Source organism: Sarcophilus harrisii, chromosome 3, assembly GCF_902635505.1.
Source record: "Sarcophilus harrisii chromosome 3, mSarHar1.11, whole genome shotgun sequence".
In the NCBI taxonomy this organism is placed as follows: Eukaryota; Metazoa; Chordata; class Mammalia; order Dasyuromorphia; family Dasyuridae; genus Sarcophilus; species Sarcophilus harrisii.
Genome location: NC_045428.1, coordinates 141331329 through 141358163, shown reverse-complemented (window position 1 = coordinate 141358163; position 26835 = coordinate 141331329). Strand labels below are relative to the sequence as shown.

General features: G+C 31.1%; 1 protein-coding gene across 2 annotated transcripts in view; it reads right to left on the bottom strand.

The window, feature by feature from the left end:
- Nucleotides 1–26835, bottom strand: part of GPC6 (glypican 6) — a 1223594-nt gene that overhangs the window by 1171974 nt on the left and 24785 nt on the right. The window lies entirely within an intron of this gene.

Sequence of the window (26835 nt, the reverse complement as noted above, 5' to 3'; positions counted from 1 at the left end):
TGACACTATTAATGGGACATGTCTCTTTTGTTTGTGAGCCCATAGGTTACTATGGAGAAAAAAAAAGTCACATTTCCTTGAAATATCTCTTTTGAATGAACAATGAAAAAGGCACTGGCTCCAGAGAATATAAAAGAGGCATCAACACTTATTTTCAGACAGTGCTCCTCACCTTTTGATCCTTAAAAAAATGAAAGAAGTACATGTGCACAAATCTTTCAGTATAGCTTGGAACTTCTGTGAATTAGAACCACATAGACAGGACATCTAGAAAGCAACTCAAAAAATCATGTATTACCATTAGTGTATAGTATGAGAACCTAAAATTAACCTAAATTAGGCATGCACATTCTGCAGGCACAGGGTCCCCCCCCATTTATTTTAATGATTCTAAGAATATAAATATGCATATATTTATAATTCAACATGGAGCTTTTCCCATAAAGTAAAACAAAACAAAACAAAACAAAAAAAGAATTAGTATTCTATCTGATGCTGTTTTTGTTTTATTTAGAGTTTTACTTTTTCATTCACATCAAAAAGAATCAATTTAATGATATAATTCTTTTCTAGATTAATAATAGCTCCCTTATACACAGTGGCTTATATATACATATACATATATATATATATATATATATATATATCTTTTTAGTTTTAAAATACTTTATACTGTGAACTTAGCAATCATCAACTCAAGCATTTCAATATACAAAAAACTAGGAAGGCCATAAAAAAAGAAACTGAGAGCTTTTCCTATATAGTTTTTTTACTTTTAAGAAGTATGTATATATTATCAATCATAATATATGGATAAGCACATATGTGACTTAATAAAATAGCAATAAAACCACTTTCTTTGATTATGTACCTTTTCCGTACTTCAGCAAAGTAAATTAACAGATAGGTCTCAGTCAGCCTCAGTTTTTCAAAGAATATTCATGTGCCTATTTCTTTAACTTTGAAAACAGCCCTTAAAAATAAAATAGGCCAACCTATTTTACCGTATCCATATCATAAAGAAGGAAAAATCAAGAAATGAAAGTAAAGTTACTTATCTAAGGTCAGGAATCTAATAAATGGTAGAAAGAAAACTAGGATCCCACCTTTCTGCCTTCTTTTTTAAGAAAGATTCCACTGTGACATGTTTTATATTCCTAAGTGATGACTTTTCTAATTGAACTATTTTAATGATAACATTTTATTTAAGCTCTAAAGGAGCCATACAATTAAAATTTTATATTAAAATATTAAAATTCAGTTGTTTGCATATGCATAGAGACATTCACATCTGAAGACTGATGCTCAATCCTTTTGATCAATAGTTAAGTATTTTTGAGAGGAAAAAATTATTATAACCAGATAGTTAATAGTTACTCTGACTCTCATTTCATGCTACACACAGTTAATTCTGTTTGGCTAGTGCTTATAGTAGTAATAACTAACATTTAAGATTTACACAGAATTATATTAGGTAACTATTATTGTCATAATATCTATCTTTCAGAAGAGGCTATTGAGCCTATCAGAGATTAAATGATTTGCACAGGGATAGAGAATCCTTTCTGCAACAGAATTCAAACCCATATCTTCTTAACTCCAAGTTCAGTGCTCTATCCATTATACTCTAACCATGTAACACGAGATATAAATGGATATATTATAGAATTAAATAAAAATTATGTTTGATCATCACTAACTTTAAGTACTTTGCATCATTTAAAACAAAACACTCCAACAGAACTGCCTCTTAACAACAATCAATTGCCATGATTCATTTTATACTTTGTTCTAGTTGTAGACATCCAAAATGTCCTGCTGAGTTTTTAGACACTTGTATGATGACACAATTTGGGAGCTCTAATGTAGGTCATCATTACCTTTTGAGTTATTCTACTTATTTCTGTTTTCTGAAGAAAGAGATATGTTTTTTAAGACACAGGATGAGTTATTAAAAAATGGGATTTCATTACCAAACAACACACTACTATCCAATTGGAACTACCACAGAAAGCTCAGAATCTTGGATTAAAGAATTGTCTTTGGCCAAATGCCTCATTGTAGAGGGTCTTTGATGACTAGCTACTGGTATTTTTAATAGGTTTCTTTCATACAAATTAATTAGAAAGATTTTTATATATAAGCACTAAGGTTCTAAATATTTCAGTGATCAGTTTTCTTTTTAATAAGTAGTCTTAATCTTGTTTTAAGCTGTATTTTTATCATCTTTTTGAACAATATTAAGTGTTTTTTCGAGGAAAAAAATCCTTCATAGTCAGATATAAATTGCCAGATTAGGATCCTTGATTAGGAAAAAGATTAGGAAAAATATTAATACTAATTAAATCTATCTAGATTGATTAGTGTAATTCATTATTCTTTCATCTTCTGGACAGGGTTGTTAAATTGCAGTTAACAGGATACTGCTGCTAGTTGGTAATACCATCACATTATTCTAGCCATAAGATTTGTTCATTGGAAATTGGTGATTTCAAATTACATTTTGATTTCTAAACTGCTTTTTTCATAACATACAATCTTCATGCCTTTGGAATTTGAGACATAGCAAGAGCAGAATGTATTTCTATAGGGTGAGCACGTACATATGCATTTGTGTATTATTTTTAAAGGTATCATTCAAAGGATTGAATATGTAATGGAAATATAAATTCTAAACACATGAACACAAGTGTCTCATGATAAGTAATAATCAAATGAATTTTATTGTCTGAGATTTTTACACATTTGCATTTCACATTAACGCTAATGAAATTCAGTAATACTGCTTAAATGTCAAACCAAAAGGCAATCCTCTAATATTATTAGTTATTCATATTGATGATCTGCATATCTAGTTGTTTCTCATGAAAAATGGTACTATCAACATTTGTAAGACTTAAGGTATGATATAAATTCTAATTTTGGAGTGTTTAGGCTTGTGTCAAAAAGCATGGTCTAAAAAAAGCAAATAGCCTTTAAACACTTCAAGAATAAAAGTCTTTCTTTATAAGTTATGCAAACTAATCAAACACAAATTTTGTGTCCTTTAAAATATGTATAAAATAAAAAGAGGAAATATCAACAAATGTTTTGTAGACTTTATTAATAATGTTCTAGTATTTAAAATAGATTGATTTACTTTTTTGTAAATTAAGTGTTTTTTGTCCCTAATTGTCAACAAAAACCAGCTTTCTTTTTCTGTTACTTTTTCTTTTGAAGATAGTGAATTGATATTATGTACTTCAAATTACAAAGAAAGAATGACTTCTCATACCAGGATCACAATGTCCTCCCTGTTTCAGAACCAATTTTCTGAAACCTACATTGAAAAAAAAAATCTATATCCACAGGAAGCACTGGTGGTGTTTAAATGCAGGTTAAAATATGATATTTTTATTTTTTATGTTTTTTTCTGTTCTTCTATAACAACACTGTTCTTAACAACACTAATAATATGGATGTGTGTTTTATGTGATTGTACACATATAAACCTATATCTCCCCTAAGAGAGGGGAAGGACAAAGGGAGAAAATTTTACATAACAATGACTGTTTAAAAAAAGAAATTGAGTTTAGCTTTAAAAATAAATATTATCTAAATGTTATCTAATTTTATTCTTACAATAACCCAGGAAGATAAGTGCTATTATTATTCCTATTTTACAGATGGGAAAATTGAGACAAACACAAGTTTTGTAACTTTCAAATCACGTGCAGTATCTGAAGTGGAATTTCAACTCAAGTTTTCTGACTTCAAGTCCAATTTGGTACCTGCTATGCCAATTACCTGCCTTTCACATATTCTATGTATAACAGAGAGCACTGGTTTAAATATAGGTTAAATATCCAGTTATCAGTTTCACTACAATGTCAGTTTACAGAGATCAATATTATGGCATAAGAGAAATATGATTCAATTAGACATGTTCTTGGTTTTCAGTAACCACCTGATCTCAATCCTAACTTTCTAAACCCCTATCATCACTTTTCTGTTTTCTGAAAACATTCTTTTCTTCCTGATTTTACCCTATACCTGTTTCAGTTCATGATAGACTTCTCTCTCAAGAGTCTTCTGCCTTGTCAATTATTCCTATAGACTTTCCCTTCAGGGGCTCTCATTCCTTTTCCATGGTCAACATCCCATTCTTCCTCAGGTTTATGGAGAAAATGGACCAATAACAAAGTGACACTTATGTTTGTTTCTTAATGTATTTTAAACATCTCTATAGGAGCAAAGTGAAGAGGATAGAGATGTGAGTCAGAATCAGTTCTAAGCTACACCTCAATCATCAGCTAAAAATTAATGAGAAAGGGCATAACCAAATTACGTTAGGCAGAATAATTTGCTTAGCTCAATGCTTTGATTCAAACCCATTACATGGAAGTTTCATGACAGAAGCACTAGTTCTATTACTTTATGAGGTTTGATGAACCATGGTGAATTACATAAAAAATTATCTTTATGTCTTCTCTTTGATTTCACCTTGGTATAGAGATCTAATCTCTCATAGATGGGATCAGAAGTTTAAAAAATGAGAACTAAGAACTATGCTTGAGACTATTTGATTTTCATATGTTAATATTAGTTAGAATCATTTGTAAAGGGAGAGAGGAATATGCTGATGAACAATATGATCTTATATATATATATATACAAATATATATATATATATACATATAAAATATCGTATAATATAATTATGTACTCTTATAACATAAACACAAACATGGCTCAGAAATACAGTGTCAAGAGATTTGGAGTGAATCTCAAATAAAAACATCTAACTCTGGTTACAAACATGAAGACAGAAATGACATAGCTGAAATCACATTGGCTCCAATAATATCAAAAGTAAGAAGCCATAACAAGAATATTATCAATCATACAATATGCATTTATGAAACACCAGAAATATACCAGGCTTTCTGTTAGATGATGGAAGAAGAGAGCCAAAAACTTAATGTTAGGTGCTGGGAATAGAAAGACAAAAACTTAATTGTCCCTGCCCTAAAGAACACTGGCCACTGAACTAACCAAATTATTCTGCCTAGTCTAATTAGGTTATACTTTCACACTGGTCTTAGTTCTCAGGAGACTCCAGCTAATGACTAACATGGAGATAAGAAGGGTAGAGTCTGACTCACACCTCTATATGGGAGTTTTAAAGTCTATAGCAATGGGGCAATAATCCTGAGAAATTTCAACCAAGATGGAATATGGGCCTTGCAATACTGTCATTCAAATGTCAGGCTGTTTTATATGGAGGAGAGTCTTCACAAAATGTTTAGCCATGAATCAGGTAAAGAAATTTTTGGTCAAGGAAACTTATAAAATCATTTGCTGAGAAATAGCAAGGCCACAGTCTGCAATGATGGAGTAAGTACCCACAATGACCCAATCTTAGAGTTTATGATGTATGCAAATATGTTCTATAAATAACATTGCCATGGCTTATTACAGCTTACTAAGCTATGGGTAGAAATATATTTTTCTTTCATTGAGCAATATTTAATGAACTGGAAACATTTTTTATTAAATTTATTTTCTTTTTAATTTGTGGTATAAAACAAGCATTTCCATAATAGTACAACAAAACAATGATTATACTTGACACTGCAAATCTTCTTTGTGCAACTTCTTTAAAACATATGTAAAATTAACATGTCAATTTCTTTCTCCCATTCCCTGTGCAAGAGATGGCTACCATTAGATAATAAGTTTGTATATACATACGTACATACATACATATATAATTATTCTACATAAAATTCTATTTTCTAGTAAATTTATTTTAAGTTGATTTATTTTTAATACACATTACTTTATGAATCATGTTGGAAAGAAACCAAAGTAACAGGGAAAAACCATTGGAGAAAAAAAAAGTGAACATAACATGGAAACATTTATTATTTTAAAATAATTGTGCCTAAGGCAAGGAAAGATAGGTGGCACAGTAGAGAGCTCACTGGGCCTGGAGCCGGGAAAAATCCTCTTCATGGTTTCAAATATGGCCTCAAATACTACCTATGCCATCCCACACACATCACTTTGCCCTATTTGCCTCAGTTTCTCAATCTATAAAATAAGCTGGTGAAGGAAATGGCAAACCACTCTATTATTTTGCCACAAAAACCACATATGGGGTCACAAAGAACAATCCTAACTTAAAAATGATTGGACAACTAAGGTGAAGGTGAAACTGAATAAGACAAAAGTCAAATTATAAATCTGTAATGTGAGATTATTAATATCCACATTAAACCCAAATTTTTCTATATCACTAGTTCAAAGTAGCATATATTTATATAAAGTGAATCTCCAAATGAGAAAGCCAAATGAAGAAAGACATATTTTTCTACATATAGTTTAATTGTTCAGATAATCATCTCCATTCTCAAATTTGGCTTCTTGTATAGACAGGTTTTCAAGTGCATCTAAGTTTTCCCACTCCAGGATTATTCAAGTTACTATAATAAATATGATTGTTAAACAGTTTTTCCCTGGCAGGGTGAAATGGAGGGAGCATAGGATTTAATAGACTAATGTTTTTAAAAGAATACTAAATCATTTAAGACATTAAAGATGGTTATAGCTTATAGTTTCCTTCTGAAAATTAACATGAGGGAATAGGCATTTATAAAGAACCACTGTAATCTTTAAATGATTTAAATCAAAATTTCACTTGTCAAATATATTTTTAAAACTGTTTTTCTCTTTAAAATTGCATAATCATTCATTAAAAGGTTTAAGGTTTGGAATTCTATCAATAAAAACAATTTTAAGAATACTGTTATTAATGTCTTGCAAGAAAAGTATTGCAGTTATGTTATAATATTGCAGTGTTATTACAAATCTCCCAACCTGTGAAATATGAGATAACATAAAATACTTTTCTGTTACTCTAATATAGCTAAAAATCTGTAAGCTTAAAGAATATCAAATGACTGTAATATACATATTAAAGAATATCATTTGTTGAGATATTTCTGCTCATTAGTTGTAAGAAAACTATTAAATATTCTCTCTAGCTCAGACAAAATGGCTAACTAGTAGTATAAATCTTCATAAGCTTCTAAAAGAACTTAAATGATGTAATAAACCTTATTTGTAAGACATATACATGATTTGGAAATTGGCTTGGTTTGGGTGTCCAATTAAAATCATTGCTAACTGCATTGTGGATATACCCTGAGGGATTTTCTTCTCCTGATATTTCAATTCAATGAGCCAACTATTTTCTTCCACTGTAAAGTTATGTGCTTTTAAAATAAAATTTCATTTCACTGATTAAATAAATCCTATACTATAAATTTTAATTTGGCACAATTTTTTTAAAAAGCTAAATTTGATGACCTCCAAGACTGAAATAGAACACAAATTAAGTAGATAGGATGTTTGCTTTTATAGAAGCCACAAAGAATTAAGAAGAAATAAAACTCTCTATTGTACTTTAGTCACAACTAATTTTAAAGTAAATGTGTTAAAGCTTTTAACAGCTTTGACCCAACCTACCTTTCTAGTCTCATTGTATATAAGTTACCTTTTCTGCATTCAGTGATTTTGCCAAATTGCTGTTTAATCTCTTCCCAAAAACATTCCAAAATCCATCTCCATGTCTTTTCACCAGTTCTCCCCCTAGTATCTCTCACAAAATACCTTCCTCCCTTTAAGACATAGTTTAAGCACCACCTTGTATGTGATTCCTTTCTTGATTCCCCAACAGCTAGTGTCCTTCCTCCTAAATACTTTTGTTCAGTCATTTTCACTTCTGTCTGACTCTTCGTGATTCCACGTGGAATTGTCTTGGCAAAATTTCCTTCTCCAGCTCATTTTTTTACACATATGCAACTTAAGTAAACAGGGTTAAATGACTAGGTGAGACTTAGTGACAGTTAGTGATTGTCTAAGATTCAATTCAGGAAGGTGAGTCTCCATGATTCCAGATCCAGAACTCTATCCACTGTGCTGTATAACCACATAAATAATTAAATAAGTGGATTTATATTGCACACTCACACTCACACACACACACATACACACACACACAGAGATAGATATGATTATCTATATTTATTCACATTCATGTATTATAAGCATGCATAAATGTATATACATATATATGCATGTGTATATATCATATCTCTCATTCAAAAACAATTATGAAGTACCAATCTTGTGTATCTTATATATTGTGATCTCTACTTTGGAAACATAATATGATGACACTAAATTTGCTATTCAGTCCTTTCAATCATAAATGATTCTCTTTGTAATCTAATTTGGGAGTTTTCTTCATAAAGATACTGAAGTAATTTGCCATTTTCATATTTTTTCATAAAGCTTTGCTATTAGCAAAAAGGCATCCAGTTTATGTACCCCAAAATGTGATTCCTTTACCAAAACTATATATTCTTTCCATCTTGGTTTTATGATAGTCTCAGAAATTAATGTGTTTCTTCCTTCTGACCAGATACTTTGTATGTTACTTCCAAAACACAAGCATCTCATGTACTATATGTGTATCTCTGTGTATATGTTCTTAAAATACAATGTTGCTCTACAATCACTTCTGTTTATTTCTTTGAGTTTTTTTTTTAAAGCAACTGGGGTTAAGTGACTTGCTCAAGCTTACACAGTTAGTAAGTGTTTAATGTTGAGGCTATATCTGAACTCAGGTCCTCCTGATTTCAGGGTCAGTGCTCTATCCACTGAAATATCTAGCTGCCCTGTTCATTTCTTTTAAGAAAAAATATACTCTTACATTTTTGCATTATACTTATAACTCCCATCCTACCAAATCTCAGTATAAAATAGGAAGTAATATTCTTCTTAGGTGAAGATCTTTAGTTCATTTTGTTTACTTTTCCCCCATTTTCCAGTAGTGGCATACAAAAATACCAAACAATGACTATTATTTCTACCTCACTTTCCTATAACTTTACCCTGTGAATTACTACCAGGTCTCCTTGTCTTCAGTTACTTCCTAAATTTCTTATTGTTCCTATCCATTGTGTAGCCACACTATTTCCATTTTTTTCACAACATAAAGCTGTCCTTTTCTGAATCATCAATCTCCACTGACATTTTACCCCTTTCCCTCTTGTTCTGTTAAAGCAATAAAGATCTCCACATTCAACTGTCAACATGAAATCTTCATAGCCCTGCATGCTACTGGATAACAATTCAAATAAAAATTTACTTCCGATGGAGAAGAAGAAATATGACTGTTGTTTAAAGAGATAATGGGATACTATTGGTACTCATTTCCTATTAATGGGACTGGCAGAAATCATTCACAAAGATAATCAGAAGGTGGATGCTATGAGATTTTGTTCTCTGTATATCCAAGATTAAGTATTCTCCTAAATGTGACAGTAAAAAAAATGATTCAAATATATTTGAATTGCAGAAGATTATTCAGGGTTATCTCAGAGTTTTAAATTTTCCTTGAGATGACCTAAAAGATATTAATTATGGGATATTTTATGATACCCTATAGTTGCAGTTGCAGTGTCTACAGTTTTGGTCTACAACTCTCAGAGACCTCTAAAACTTGATATAATTTAAGGAGTGTCAATAATATGTCAGCATCTGTTTTTTGACAGATTTTAATCAAAACTAATAAATCTTAGATAATTTAATTCAACAGAGTACACTGTGAAAAAACTCTAAACAGGTATAGTTTGAAATCAATGATTAAATATATTTAATTCTTAGGAAGCATCATTCTTTATTTGGTTTGGTATGGAAAGTTCTTTCCCTATTAATCTTTTTCCTAATTTTTAAACTACTTTGTGATTTTAAATACTGACTTGAAAATAAAGTAGTGAAGTTTTTCTATAATCACTCTGAACTAAGTTCTCTAAAAATGGATATAATCCACAATAATCTATTAACACATTTATCCCCAGAATACAAAATAACAACAAAACCCTGGAATGAATGTTTTTAAAGGAAAATATCTAAAATAAAATTGGCTCACAATTAGAATCACAATTATAAAGAAAAACTTAAAAGAATGATGGTGTTTCATCTCAAAATTTAATAATATCAATTTTACATTGTTTCTGTTTTATCTTTTAGCTTTTTCAAAACTTGTTAAATCTCCTTATACTCAATCAGGAAAAGTAGGTGATAGAATACAATATCTTATTATAGATTTTCTATACTAAATATGTAAATATTATTTAGTTGGAAACTAGATGATTCAAATTTCCCGTGAAATTTTTAAGCCCTAAATAAAAGTGGGAGGGGGAAATAACATCAATGTCTTTCTTTTTTAAATATTTCTATTTCCCCCTCACACAATGAATCTGAATTAGTGGTATCTTTTTTTATTGCAATTAATTTTACTGACTGTTTTGTCCTTATGGGACTGGTTGTCTAAAACATAGCTTTGGAGGTAAGTACTTTTTAAAGATGAATTGTAAAGTCAATAAGATAAATGCGTGGTTCTCTGGAAAATTACTACTATCTGAAATGAACACTATCACAATATCAATATTCTCTATTCAAACACTCCAACCTAGAAGGAAAAAAATATTTAGCAACTAGGAAAAAACAAACTTATGTGAAGTAATGACAGAGCTTAAGATGTTAACTGTACGTAATTTTTTTCAGGTTTAATTTTGAATTACAAAATAGAACTTCATACCCTATTTACTTATACTGACATTTTATTTCCTATATTGTTTAACAATACTCTGTACTATTTATCATCAATATGATTAATGGCTAAATGAATTTTTCTTAGTAATACGTTATAAAATATATGTAAAGCTAATAAGACAAAAACAATTTCTACATCTTGAGAATTCTTTGTTTAGATTCAAATGAAAACAAAATAATACCAAGATAAAATGGATTATACTCAAAGTCATTAGGCTTCTAAATTTAGCCAGATAGTTCTTCCTACTTCATTCAACTAGGAATTATAAAAAAATATAAAATTTTATAGATTGCTTTTCCAATTTTAAAAGTGGTATGCTTGGTATAGAGAAGGAAACTCTCAGAGTAGTAGTGGAGGGACAGGATACTTTTAAATATGGAGGCCTACCCTTTGGAAAGAGACAGAATTCGTTCTATCTGGCCACAGAAGATAGATCTAGAAGCCACTGCAATTTAATATTGTAAAGATAAAAATTGAGATGTGATGTCAAAATAATTTCTAATATTTTTTTTCTTTTATTTCACAGGTATGGAGGAGATGAGAGGGAGAGAAATAATGCTTGCTAATAAAAAAAAGTAAAATAAACTAAGTAGAAGATAGAATAGTTCATAACATAACCACAGTATTTAACATTTGGTCATCATGGCAGGAAGTATTTTTAAGTCTGGCTTCTGTCATCTACTATCTGTGTCACTATAGGTAAGTCACTTGACCCTTAGTTCAGTTGCTGTTCTGCATTAGTAGGAAAAAAAAAATTTTCACATGTAGAATTCCTGATACTAATGAAATAAGTTCAGATACCTCTCCACCACCAAAAATAAGTCTAAACCATAAACACAACAAAATAATTGATCTAGTTACCTGGGAGGAGAGAATTAGGAGGTTTGAAATTAGACTTTATTCTCATTAACTGGAGTTCTGGGCCTTAAAAAAATTATCTGATTAATCAGAAAAAAATCAGAATTACAAATGCTGATTAAAAAATTTAGTAGCTGATCCAGAGATGAAATATTCTGATAATTTTTTGTTCAGATTTAAATATCCTGACATTTTTTTTTTACTCAATGTACTTTTTTGCCTTCACAATGATATGAAAAGAGACTATTTGGTTTTTTAACCTATTACATACAAGTATAAATAGGCACATCCTTTAATATATTGTGATGCCACCGATAAAGTCTTGAGGATCATAATTTCTTGTAAGAAAAAGGATACTCTAAATGTGTATTGAAATTGCACTTTCTTATTAGTTTGCACAGATTTGTTGTGATGTAAAATAAACCACATTAGTACACATACTTCTCTGGTATGGAATAAAATTCACAAGTTATACATATATTTTAAAATATCTCTGTTGTATTATTTCTCAAAAATAAGCTAAATTTGAAGTTCAATGTGGTGTAGTAAGACTGGAAGTCCAGAACACTGAATTCCAATTCTGATCCTGCCCTTATTAGATAGGGGTCTTAGTTCTTTAATATGGGAAATGAAGAATTGAACTAAATCATAGGAATAAATATTTAGAACTATAAAGAATCATAAATATTATTTAATGCAACATTGCCATTTTCTCATTTCAGATACAAAAGCTGAAATTCAGAAAGGGCAAATTATTTGACACAATTTGGTCACTAATAAAGAGTTTTAGAATTGGGGCTTTCTAACTCTTCATCCAATCAGTACTCTCAAGAAACTCCAAGCTCAAAAATCTGATAATTAATTCCTACAGTTAACAATTCCAAAGTCAGGGCATGTTATACTTTTTATGCTTTCAATTATGATCCAATTTAAATTGATTCAACTTTTCCAAATTTAAATTGTGATTCGTGACAAAAACTCTAATGCCTGGATTAAAAGATTTTTAATTTTGTTATTTTCATGATTAACTATATTTATGCCAGTTGTAGAATAGCACATTATTGGCATTTAGACTAGAATTCATGAAAGTGCAGATGGAGAAGTAACATTTACCATAAATTATATCTGACAAATTTCTCATGTCAAATTCTATGTTTATTCTGGATATATTCACCTTTTTATATTATGCTTTATAATTTTAATAATTAAAAATTCTGAATTACTCCCTATTGAAATTTTGATTTAAAGTTATTTTCTGCCTACAAGTCTGCCAATAAAAGTTGGTTACAAAGAACTTTGTAACTATTAGATCTACCCCAAAACAGAAGCTGTTTATTATATATGTGTGTGCATGTGTTAAGAAGAGAAGAATAATTGTCATTAAGCATTTTATAAGTACCTAGGTAACTACTCAAATATTAGTAAAACCTATTACTTATTCTGATTTCCTGGCTGCCTAACACAAATATTTCTTTCTTTTTCCCTTATGTTTTTTTTTCTTTCCTAAACTGTTGATATCTAACATGGTAATGAAATTGGAAAGATCAATGGGCAAGGACCCCATCATGAAATATCCAGACTTCTGTAGCCCCATTGTCTATTCAGAAACTCAGCTGTTCCTAGTGATAAAATAGATGAATATTTATAGCCTCATTTACTGAATCATTCACAGATATTATATGCGAATAAGACTAGGGTAAATTGTAGAAGCTATACTCTGATACCTCAGATGAATTATTTAAGATATTCACAACATGTATTGTAGTTGAAGTTATATATTTTTCTGTACATACATATACTACTCTTCCATTCTAATCATATAATTCAATGATTTTCTACCTAACACATACAATACTCTGCCTTATTCTTCAATTTTCCTCTCAAATTACACTTCTTCCCTGAAGCATTCACTTACAACTTTCTGTAGGTTCTCCATCAAATGAAGTAACTGTGATTGCAAGAGCAAGGGGGATTCTGAATATGAATTAATTTTATTTTCTTACTGCAAATTCTCCACCAGCAAGTTTTTAAACTATCAGGTTTACTCATAAAAGAAAGTCTAATAATATTTTTAAAACCTTACTAAGAGTTCCTTCCAGATCCAAAGAGTCCAAAGGAATGTAAATTGAGCTGGATAATAAAAAATAATTAATGATCATGTGAATATTACTAAAGCCATTCAGAAATTTTTACTATAAATTTGTATTTGGTTTGATCAGAGAATGAAATATTGTTCATCATTATATACCTATTTTTAAAAACTTAGAAATTAAAATGCATTTGACACTGAAATGATAAAGCACTTAGTTAATCTTTCTTTAAGGGTTCAAGAATAACTACAAAGTTATGTACAACTAAGGAATGTATTTATGAAAAATTATTTTTGTACTGATAAACACAAAAGCAATGGTTTAATTCAGGATTGATAAAATGATAGACAAACTAGCTTTTTGTTTTAATATGGGTAATACAGTTTCAAAAAGTATAAAAATTACATGTCAAACTTAGTTTATAAAATTAATCACAATTTAACATATCTCATAGTCAGAACATAAAGGAAAGTCAATACTATATTTGATTAGCTCAAAGTTTATACCATACCTGCTATTATTCAACAAATGCATGGATAAGAGATGTAATTCATTAATTAAAATGGTCTAAAAGCTTCTAAATACATATACACACAATTTATAATCTATGTGTATATGTATTACAAAGTTGCTAAATCCTACTCCATGATGTTGAAACAAATCATATCTCCAACAATGGACTGTAGTTCAGTGTTTTTCTGTAGTTATTATTCCCTATGCTATAACTTCATTCCTTCCCAAGCTCAACCTCTTTTATATTCTCCCTTATTGAAAATTCTTTCATCATCATATTTTTGGCTCAAGCATTAATTCTAGTTACACTGAGTGATAAACACCCAAAGCTGCTTCAACTCTGTGATGGCATATATCAAGTTATTTGGTCTGGAACTATTACTATACTGAGAGGAAAAGAAGAGGAGAGGTTTGTAAGGGATGGGAACTTAGCTCCTGAAATGATATGGAGAAAATAAATTGGATGCCTAGAATCTTGTAATTTGAAGGTGGAAGGAAGGAACGACAATATTTTGAAGGCCGAAGGGAACCTGTCAATACTAAGACTTTCTTCTTGGTAAAAAATTTCTTCAAATTTTTTCAGATCCATAACAATTTTCTCTTCAAATTCCATTGCTTTAAAAGTCACTAATGCCTGTGAATACAATGTATCTGCCTGTGTTGGTATCTCATTTAGTCAGCTGAAGTAGCTTAAGAATACACAGGTAAGTGCATTCTAAAGCCAAAAACTTGGATAATTAGGGTCAGTTCTCAAAATATCTGAAAGAGGAAAAGATAACTGTAAAAGTTGATAAAATCATTAGTAGTAATACCAACACACAATAAAACAACTGAGACATCAGCTTCTCTCAATTTTTATCCCTCTCAATGCACGCAGAAAAAATTACATTGATGAAAAATGTCTCTTATCTATGTTCTAATACTTATTTAGAAAGATTATCCACCTATGTTTATCTTGAACAATGTATATTAACAATTAGATAAACAGAACAAAAATGAAAATGAAATCATAGGTAAAGGATTGCATTTGGCAAAATATTTGGTACTTTCAGTGACACTGATTGTTCATAAAATAAAAACCCATTCTTTTATATACCAACATTCTTTCAGTGATACTATATTGCTCTGCATATTTCCTATATTTCCTAATCTCTCTATGAGAAAATAAATTCCTGTAAGTCAGGAATCACATCATATTTAAAATCTGTTATTTCCTACTGAAAGTTAAATGATACGCTAACAAAAGGTAGGCCCTTAAAAATATACTAGCTTCATATTGTATGCTGCATTTTTTTTTACTGAAGGAAGAAACTGACAGGCAAAAAGTGGTATAAAAGCAAAAACTTTGGACTGGGAGTTGGAGGACTGGGGTTAAAGGGAGTTCTCTGTTTACCTGCATGCCTATAATTCTGGAGCTTGATTACTCTTCTCATGTTTAAATAAACTATGAATTTCTTAGCAAATCTGACACTCTCTCTTAGAATATTTGTATCTTAATCTGCTAATTACCTGTGTACTTATTTGCCAATTTAGGACCTACATTAAACTTCATGTTCTTTTGAATTCAACTCTTACTAATTTATTACTAGAAAAATCAATTATCCTTGCTCCCATCTTCAGTTCACTGACCTTCATTAGACCTTACTAGTTTGTCTGAATTCCTGTACTATAGATCTGGCCTTTCCCAAAGTTGCCTGAGTCACAGTTATGATTCATTAATTTAAAGACATCAGGCTGTTAAGGTATTTAAATTTTCAATCTGTCATACTGGATGAGTTTTTCAGACTGTGACAAGAGATGGAGGAGTTTTTCAATATGTAATATGGAGAACATTTGCCAAGTATGTGATGCCAGGGAACCATTATTGGTTTTAGATAAAAATCAAAGTCATATTTAGACACTGTATTTCAGTCTGAAATACTTAAAACATGTTGTGAGTAGGTACTTTGGATGACAGTACAAAAGATTCCTTTTTTTCCGAATGGAAGTTTTGCTAGTGGGATTGCTTTAAAGGAACGGAAAAAAACTATTAGATCCAGGACCAGAAGACTTGGTTTAGACATTTGAATCTGAAGTTTACAATGTGTGGAACACTGATTAAGTTTATTTTACTTCCCTTGGGATTTAGTTTTCTCATATAAAAAATTAATAGGTTAACATCCTCCCTAGTATCAATTCTAGTTTTAAATTCTATGAAAATAAAACACATATTCTTCAAAGGCTTACATCAAATGCAACCTCTTTCTAAGAAGTCTTCTCTGTGAATAATCCCACTCCTATATGGGACTCTACAGTATTTTGTACCCCTCCTAGATTATTCTCTAGATCACATTAGAAATCACAACTTATCTCACCTACTAGACTGCATAATTTGAGGCTTGGATGATTCTTTCACATCTCTGTAAATAACATTTGCAATAACCTAGTAAATTATTATGCTTAGTTCTAATATTCGTGACTAATTCTATCAAAAGTCATGTTAACATAAAAACTACCAAAAATGATTTTGGAGTACATGTAAAGGGACTCAAATGTGCAAATGCCCAATTATATAATGCACTTGATCTTTTCACAAAAAAATGTCATACAATAAGATTCCTATCCTCAAAAGCAAAGATTTCATTGAAAAAAAAATACAAATAAACTTGAACTTAATTAAACACTGAAGTAGAACTAAACTTTGTTCACATGTTCCTGGAGCAATGATGGAAGCTTAAAAATATTTTTATTTCTCTATAATTTATGATAAGGTTAAAATATTAATTAGATTTGATTATTAGGAAATTAACAAATGTCACTGCTACTGCTTAATCCTGATTTTATTATTTTCTTTATAGATCACTAAGTTGTAAATTAAGGTATGTGACTCATGGTTCTCAATCTATTTTCACATCCAGAAAACATGCCTCTCTCAATTCATTTCCATACAGGAATTCTAAGTCTTCATTTCTTTGAGCCTCTTGAGTAATACATGACAGAGTAGAGAGCAGTAAATCACATTTTACTACACACAGAATGGCAAAAGCTGCAGGGCTATATACCACTCTCTATTACTTCTGGTTTTCATAAATGATCTTTCTCAGCAAAGTCCTAACTCTGATAGTTTATCTTCCTAAATTCTGATCAAGTTATTAATGTATCACCTATAGTTGACTAGAAAAACAGTCACACTTTCCTATTCAATTTTGAGGGAAAACAGTCTTAATACTCCCTCTATATGTTACTTAAAATTTATACCATTAATAACTACTTCAGAGCCAGATGCTCTAGGCAAGGTTTTGTTTTAACAGACTTCAACCATATGAACCCCACTGGATCATCAAAAGATTTTTGTTAACTTTTATTAAATGAGCAAAATTCGCCAGATTTCTTAATAAAGTAATTAACAAAATTAGGAGGCAGGAGGCATTCATTATTAAAATGAATGGCATGTAAGAGTACTCTAAAATGTATTAATTTGAAATAATTTTTAAAATACTTTCTATCATTCTTCTTGTCTTTTGTTATTTAAAAAGTGTTTTCCATATCTAAACCAACTAGAAATCAGTGCAGATATGGAGTAACTTGTACTTTTGATAATCACAATAAACAAAGCAATGAAATCAATTAGAAGTAAGATATGACCAGGACAGATTTTGAAAACTTGGTTTGAGAGGGTCAGAAAGCCACAGAGAATGTGACTTTTCAAATCTTTGTCTCTATCCAGAACTCTTATGGAAACTCTAGTCACACATTTCCAAATGCCCATTATATCCATATCTTCCCTAGAAGGCAACTTCAGCATGTACAAAAGCAAATTCATATCTTTCCCTAGAATCATACATCACAACTATTCCTATCTCTTGAAGTCAATCTCCTTTACCCCCAATCATCCAGGCTCAAGACATCTTTGAATCTATCTACTTTCTCAATGCACTATATATGATCAAATTATATGACCTGTTCCTTCTGCTTCTGAAATATTTCTCTTATACAATCTTTTCCATTTATTACCCATTACCATGTCATGCTGCATTAGTTCTCATTTTCCCTAAAAAGTGATGCTGTATACTTTTACTGACAGCCTCAATTCCTGCCATTTTACAATATCATGAACACATTACAACCAAACTCTGCCACAAGGCCCTAAAAAGCCTCAATAACATCCGTTGGTTGATCACCTAAAATATACAACAAATGATCATCAACATTCAACACTAGTACTTGAACTTCAACTATAACTGCTTCTTATAATGTTGTGTTTTTATATAACCAATTAACATTAAATGGTATCTCCATCTAACAGTCTCCTACCTGCCCTCCAACTCTCTTCTTTGCCAATCTAATCTTTCTTTCATAACATTGTCAAAGTAATCTTCCTTTGCAAAATCTGATCATTATTACTCACCTATTCTAAAACATTCTGTGAGTTTCCAAATATCTATAAAATAAATATTCCTCATTCTCATGTCTTGCACCATCTAGCTTACTTTCCTTTTCAGTTTTGTTTCATATGCAATTTAACTAGCAACAAAACTATTAGCAGTCCTGATTTTGTCATACCTATTCCCAAATCCATGCCTTTGTCAGGCTATTTTTTCTTGGAATTGGTATCTCCTACATTTGCCACTTGTTTAATTTTTTTCCTTCTTCAAGGTCCAGGTCAGATGTCATCTCTTGCATTAAGACTTCCTTGATGTCCTCAGTGATACAGCTTCCCCAAATGTTTTGTGCTGCTCTGACATACCCTTTCTTATATTACACTAAGAATCATCTATTCCTCCTTTCTCCTACAAGACTGAAGGTTATTTGAAGGGAGCCACTGTACAGTTTTTCACCTACGTATCCCTAGCACATAATGGCACAGAGCTTTGTACCCTGAAGACAAAACACGTTTTAAAAAAATATGTCTACACTTAATAACCCTTTTTTCACTAAACAATCTTAGGGCCCTATGCAGCCTGGCTCATGACTTTATGAACACTTATTAAGTGACTGTTATATGCCAGGCACTCTACTGAATGTCTAGCTCTTTTCATTCTCCATCTTCCTTGGTTTATTTGTGACATTTGACTGATGATCACATCTTTTTCTTGATAATCTCTTCTGTTTTGGGTTTGAGAGTTACTAAATTCTCCTGGTTTTTCCTCCTATCTCTTTAAGTCTTTCTTCTATGTCTCTTCCTATAACTTCTTTTTCCTTCTTCCCTGTTTCCCAAAGTGAATGTTCCTGAGGTTATATTTTTGGTTCTCCTCACTTCTCCATCACTCGTCATTTCCCCTTATCAATCTCCTTCAATTCCATAGTTTCAACTATCATCTTTATATAGATTATTCCTAATCATTAACTTCAGTCCTGATTGACCTCTTTCTGACTTTACTAGCCTACATCTCTAGCTACATACTGGACATGTCCATCTATGTATTCAGTATGCACCTCAAACTGAATATATACCAAACTCAACCCAATGACTTCCCTCCCGAATTGGTATCTTTTTTTGACTTCATGATTTCTGCCATTTGGATTACCACAGCCAGTCTTCTGTTTTTTTTAACCTTATTACCTGTCATTCCTATTTCTTGTATCTCATGTACAATTTTGTATAATAACTTTCATTTAAATGGTACTTTAATGTTTGCAAATCACTTCCCTCATGATTTGAGGATGTAGAAGTCTCAAGTATTATTACATCTATTTTATAGAGAAGGCAATTGAACCTTAAAGAGATTAAGTGATTTGCCCAAAATCACATAGCTAGATAATATCAGAAAAAAAATTAGAATCTATATCATCCTACTCATAATAAAGTGATCTTTCCAGAATACCACACTACCTTTACCAAATCCTATCAACCTCTTTCCATATATTACCACTATCTTCATATTAGAACAAGACATACATCACTCTCTACCTCAACTTTAGCCCCATCCTCTTAATGGGTTTTCATGGGTCTATCATTTCTCCAACTCCAATTTATCCCTCCCCACTACTTGTAGCTACAATTTCACTTGTGATAAAATCTTAATTTTCTATTGTTTGCTAAGCAAAATTCACAATAATTTGGCTAATATATATGTTTCCCCACATAAGTGGGAAAAAAAAGTTTGTAGCTTTTTTTATACAAAACATATGCATGCTTAAATTTTCAACAATATCCCTTGCAAAAACTTCTGTTTCAACTTTTCCCCTCCTTCCCTTTACCCCCTCCCCTAGATGGCAGGTAGTCCCATACATGTTAAATATGTTAAATATAATATATGTATATATATTTATACAATTATCTTGTTGCATGAGAAATATCGGATTTAGAAAGAAGGTAAAAATAACCTGAAAAGAAAAAATGAAAACGCAAGCAAACAATAACAGAAAGAGTAGAAATGCTATGTTGTGGTCCGTACTCATTTCCCAGTGTTCTTTCTCTGGATGTAGCTGGTTGTGTTCATTACAGATCAAATTTAACTGATTTGGATCCTCTTATTGTTGAAGAGAGCCATATCCATCAGAATTGATCCTCATGTAGTATTGTTGTTGAAGTGTATAATGATCTCCTGGTTCTGCTCATTTCACTTAGCGTTAGTTCATGTATATTTCTCCAAGCCTCTCTGTATTCACCCTGCTGGTCATTTCTAATAGAACAATAATATTCCATAACATTCATAAATCACAATTTATTCAGCCATTCTCCAAGTGGTGGACATCTCTTCAAATTCCAGTTTCTAGCCACTATGAAAAGGACTGCCACAAAAGTTTTTGCACATACAGGTCCCTTTCCTTTCTTTAATATCTCTTTGGGATAGAAGCCCAGCAGTAACACTGCTGGATTAAAGGGTATCCACAGCTGGATGACTTTTTGAGTATAGTTCCAAATTGTCTCCAGAATGGCTGGATCGGTTCACAACTCCATCAACAATGCATCAGTGTCCCAGTTTCCCCACATCCCCTCCAACATTCGTGTTAGCTAAGTGGTATCTCAGAGTTGCATTAATTTGCATTTCTCTGACCAATAATAATTTGGAACACCTTTCATATGACTAGAAATAGTTTCAATTTCTTCATCCAAAAATTGTCTGTTCATATCCTTTGACATTCATCAACTGGAAAATGGCTTGATTTCTTGTAAATTAGAGTCAATTCTCTACATATTTTGGAGATGAGGCCTTTATCAGAACCTTTAGCTGTAAAAATATTTTCCCAATTTATTGCTTCCCTTCTAATTTTGTCCACATTACTTTTATTTGTACAAAAGCTTTTTAACTTAATATAATCAAATTTTTCTATTTTGTGATCAATAATGACCTCTAGTTCTTCTTTGGTCACAGATTCCTTCTTCTTCCACAGGTCTGAGAGGTAAATGATCCTATGTTATTCTAATTTATTTATAATCTCATACAATGTAGTTTTACTATATCTTCTTCATTTTAGGTTATTCTGCTATAATTTCCTCAAAAGTATCTTTTTTCATTTTTGTCTCTGATCACACTGCTGCCTATACCTGACACATGTTCCTTACAATCTCTTTCTTAAATTCTCTTAAGTAACTCCTGTCTGAGAGTTAACTTATATGTCACATCTCCCATTAGACTGCAAGTTCCAACTGGGCAAAAACTTAGGTAAGATGCAGTCTAAACTTTTTATCTTCTTCAGTAAGATATTTAATAAAGGAAAGGTTTGTTGAACTTTATTATTAAGAATGACAGCAGAAACAACTCCCAGATAGGCACAGGTATATCCTATTTATCTCATGTCTGACAATCTCAAAAAGCCTAAGAATTTCAAACAGTCATCAAAGTTTCTCCAAATTTGGGAATAGATATGTCAAGGTCTAATTTCAGAATACAACTCATTTTATTAAACATGGATCATAACATGAAAACTGGACAAAAATGTAAAATCTGTTTTACTGACAGTTTATGCCCATTCCTTTCAACTATGTGATGTAGCTTTGGTCTACATTAACAAACACATTATTCTCACTGTTCCCTTAGCAAAAGTAATATCAAAATTTGTGAAATACATTAGCACTTTAAATATATAATTAGCTATGTCCATGTGCTCAGTGTCTAAAAGGAATCAAGCCAGCTTTAAAAGCTCAGGAAGTAGGTCTAAAATAAATTTCATAATCTGTTCTTCTTTGAATCTTCTCTTATTAAGTTCTCAAGATAAAGTGTATAAGCAAACAGACTGGATATGGATTTCTATATTTTATTTTAATTTTCAGTGCCACCTTAACCCTACTTATGTAATAAGCATGGTAGCATCATGTTGAATGATTGACTTAAATATTGTTTTTAAAAAGCTCTGAGTTTCCTCAACAAATTTTCAGATCATAAATGATTCTTCCCCATATCCCATTTCTTTTTGGTTTCAAATATTATCCTTATCCATAAAGTTTTGTAATAGAGACCTGGAACCAGGAAAAAGACCTCAACTTCTTTTAAAAAAGAATTATCTACAGATAGAAGATATATCTCTCCTTTGCAATTATAAAGAGTATAGCTCCAAACAACAGAGAAAATCCCTACAGCTCTAGTCCTAAAAAAACTTTCTTCCAAAATAAAAAGCACAGTGCTTTGATTACATACTGGATTCAAATTTGAAAAATGTTAAAGCTAGCTTCAGAAAAGAACTACAGAAATTTTCAGGCTGCTCTAAGACCAGACCCTGTATCCCAATTCTGCTTGCAATTCTTATGGCCTTGTTGGAATGTGGAACTTTAAGCTCAGGGACTGCAAATGACTGAGTAGGACTCCAGTGATGTAAATGTAAAATATTCCTCTGAGTTTTATTTATGCATCTGATGATAAAGGCAACTTCGGAAACATCTGCAGTCTAGCTAATATGCACAATCTGTACAACAATATACATTTTTAGAGGAATGGATTGTTCAACAATTTAGACTACATGATGAGTCCTTTCATCTGAATACTGTGGGAGGGTTGGAAGGGGAGAATTTCACTGGCATGTCTTTAATCTAAAATCAGCTTAATTCCTGTGAAGAGTAAATACCATCTGAGTACTAGTTTTTATGTGAAATGAGCTACCAGAAGATTAAATAGAGTTCCATGAATCTTATCATAGCTGCCACAAGGCGGAATGGCCTTCTAAAGGCTGATGAGAACTGACATAGAAACTTTTTGTGACTTCTTCGGAAAGTCCTTGAGAATAAGGCTGAGTGAGAATTTCGATTCTGAAAGAGAATTCTAGTGCTACCTACAGAAATTTTCCAAGAGATCTGGTTTACAAAAAGCAGGGTGATAAATCTGGGATATCTTATAGTGACACATTCATTCTGTATGCTTCACCATCTGCTCACTTTATTTCAGAATGTTAAAAAAAAATGAAATGATGTGATTTGGACCACTCTACCCTTAACTCAGAAAGCTATTAAGAATAGACATGGGCAAGGTTGATGAAATGAGCCTAAAACAACTTCTCTCATAACACATGTCCTAGGTTATGAAGATACGTACTCATCTTTACAAAAGGACTAAAAAGGAAATGGATTTAAACTGAATCAAAAAAGTATTTAATTGGACATAAGGCAGAACATATTGACTGGAAGTTGATTGGAATAAGATACTCCCTTAATTATATTTGCTTAATTTCACTTTCTGAGAATCTTTGAAAAAGAGGCTAAACAACAACTTATGCTGAAGAATTTAGCTACTCATCTAGATGTTGGATGGAGCCTGAAGAATCTAAATCTCAAAGGAACTTTAGCAATCATTTTACTAAACTTTTTTGTTGTTGTTGTCTTACATATGACATAGTTGAATTCCAAACAAATGAAACTATAGGATGTCAAGTTGTTTTCATTTTATCTATATTATTTTTAAATGCATTACTTCTTGTAATTCCTGATCCTGAAGAAGTAGCATACTTATAATGAACCATCAGACCAAGTTTTAATAATTTTAAGAGAGCACAGTAAAATGCAATATAATTCAAGGAAACAAAATATATCAATAAAACAAGTTATCTAAAATGGAAAAAATAAAACTTTTAGGTGAATTACTTTGTCCCAAATATCCTATATGTAGTTCCCCCAAAATTGGTATCTATCAGTATAGAAAAGTACCCTCTGTTACAATTCAGTGTTATTTACTATAGCAAACACTTCATTGTAACAACTAATATTTGAAGAATAAATTGAATCACTGTTCTCTAAGGAAAATTATTCTAGTAATGGAAAAGCAATTACAGTAGAAACAAATTATATGTATTATCAACTTGCCTTTTTATTCTGTTTAGTATTTTTCATATTTTTATACATTTATCTTCAGCTGACCCTTTCTGTACATGATATAGAGAAACTACACCAAATTAAACATAGCCAGACCTATACAAATTAATTTTACCCTTGCTCATTCCTCCCTGTAATTTGAAATGTATATTACAGGAACACATGAAAAAAGACAAAATAAAGGAAATCATTATAATTCACTTGGAATTTCTCAGTAATGTTTCTTTTTTTTTTATTTAATAGCCTTTTATTTAAGTAATGTTTCATAGAAGCACATAATTTTAAAGTTAGAAGAGAATTTAGCAACCATGTAATCCAAATTAAATACCAAAGAAATTAACACTACAATACACTCCAAAAGTAGTCATTTCAGCTTTGACTTGACAACCTCCAAGAAGGGTCATCACTTTCCAAGCAGCTCACCTCCCTTTTAGGCAAAAAGTTTTTCCTTAACATCAAGCTTACATGAGCTTCTCTGCAATTTCATTATGTTAATTCATGATTTGACTCTCAGGGACAAATCTAATCTCATCTTTATATGCAGTCCTTCAAACACGTGAAGGCTGTCTCGTGTTCTTCCGCGTTCTTTTCCTCTCTGAGCTGACACCCCTGTTCCCTTAACCAATCTTTATATAATATAGACTCAGGAGCCTTCAATATCCTGATTTACCTGCTCTTGACACTATCCAGCTATATTACCAATTTGGGGCACCTAAACAATGTTCTGTGTCCCAGATAAGGTTCAATATAGGCAAAGTACTATGGGCAAATTTCTCTTCCCTATTTCTGGAAGTAGTTTGTTATCTGTACTATTTCGTAGAAAGAATTTCCTTACTAAAATCTCCTTACATTAATCAAACCAAAGATTCAGGGAAAAAAAAAAAAACTAAAGGACTAGGAAAAACAATCTCCACATATTTATTCTGAGCACTGTAGTCTTATTGCATAATGAATTGTGTGAGAAGCAATTTACACTGAAACAACCCATTTTCTTGATGCTTAAGGTCACATTTGCTCATTCAACTGTCATATCTCATTGCTGGAAGCCCACTAAAATTTCCAGTACTTTTTCAGAACAATTATTACGTGCCAATTTCACTCACATACTCATATCTAATTGCAAAATTGTATTTTGTATATCCAAATACCCAGAGGATATCTCCATATCCAATTCTATAATCAAGTGCAAGACTTTACATTTATCTCTACTAATTCTCACAATTAGATTTAACCCAATGCTCTAGTTTCTCAAGATACTTTTAGATTAACTACTATATTAGCTGTCCCTTCTACTTGTTTTATCTGAAAATTTCATGAGTATACCATCAATGACTTTGTCCAAAACATTGACTAAAATTTTAAATAGTTCAAGACCAAGCATAGATCTCTGAGTGATTAAATGATTAAATTTTTGCCATATTGACTTGAATAGATACTTTTTAAGGTTGTTCACTTTGCCATAAATAAATAAATGATATGCACATATAAATATATCTATGAAAAATATAAATGTAATAATATATTATAAAATATAAAATAAATATATAAATAAACATAAACAGTAACATATAAATAAATGTCTCTCCAGCTTCGTAAAAATAGTATAAATGATATTATTAATGTCATAAGACATATTCTCTGGCATGAAAACATGTCTACAAAGGATGAGAATTACAGGGAAGGGACATTTATACCCAGCACAGGAAGTGGGGGATGAGAGGAATCCTTATCATAGCTCTTTGGTGGCTATTGAGAACAAGAAAGAGAGAGAAGGTCACCTGCTGTAAATGATATTAAATGAGATATGGGTGTGACAGTGGAGATTTAATCCCTTTATGACTGAATTTCCCTGCAACCTTTAGCTTTGCAAATGATATTTTCTACATATTTACTCATAAAAGAGTGAATCTCCATATATATTTTCCTCCATACAGTTTACTTTGCAATAAAATCATTATGCATGGACTAAATATGTAGACAGTGTTTTCACTATTTTTTTGTTCATTTTTTTTCCTGGATCTTTGATTTAATTACTTAGGGGATCTTTTGGAAAGGAAATTCTTTCAATCAAATAATGTATATAATCAATTATTGGTTTTATATAGTTACCTGTGTGACCTTGACAAAGGATCACACAGACAGTATAATTTAGAATTTGGACTTGAATATAGGTCATTTTAATTCTAACTTTTTTACTCTATCTGTTATTTCACATTAATTGTTTTATAGTTTCAACTAAATATTCTAATTTTGAAATGTGAATTCCTTAATTGGTCTGTTAATCCATGTTTAGATAATCTTAGCTGATTCCAGCCAAAATGAGGTTTCAATACAAATGAGGTTTAATTGTCATCCATTATTATCTGCCATGTGACAATGAACCAAACAATTCATGTAAATCTAGAATATACTGACAGATAGGCTACATCAAAAAATTTAACATTCTTTTGAAAAATAGAAAAAAAAAGATTGTGAAAATTCCT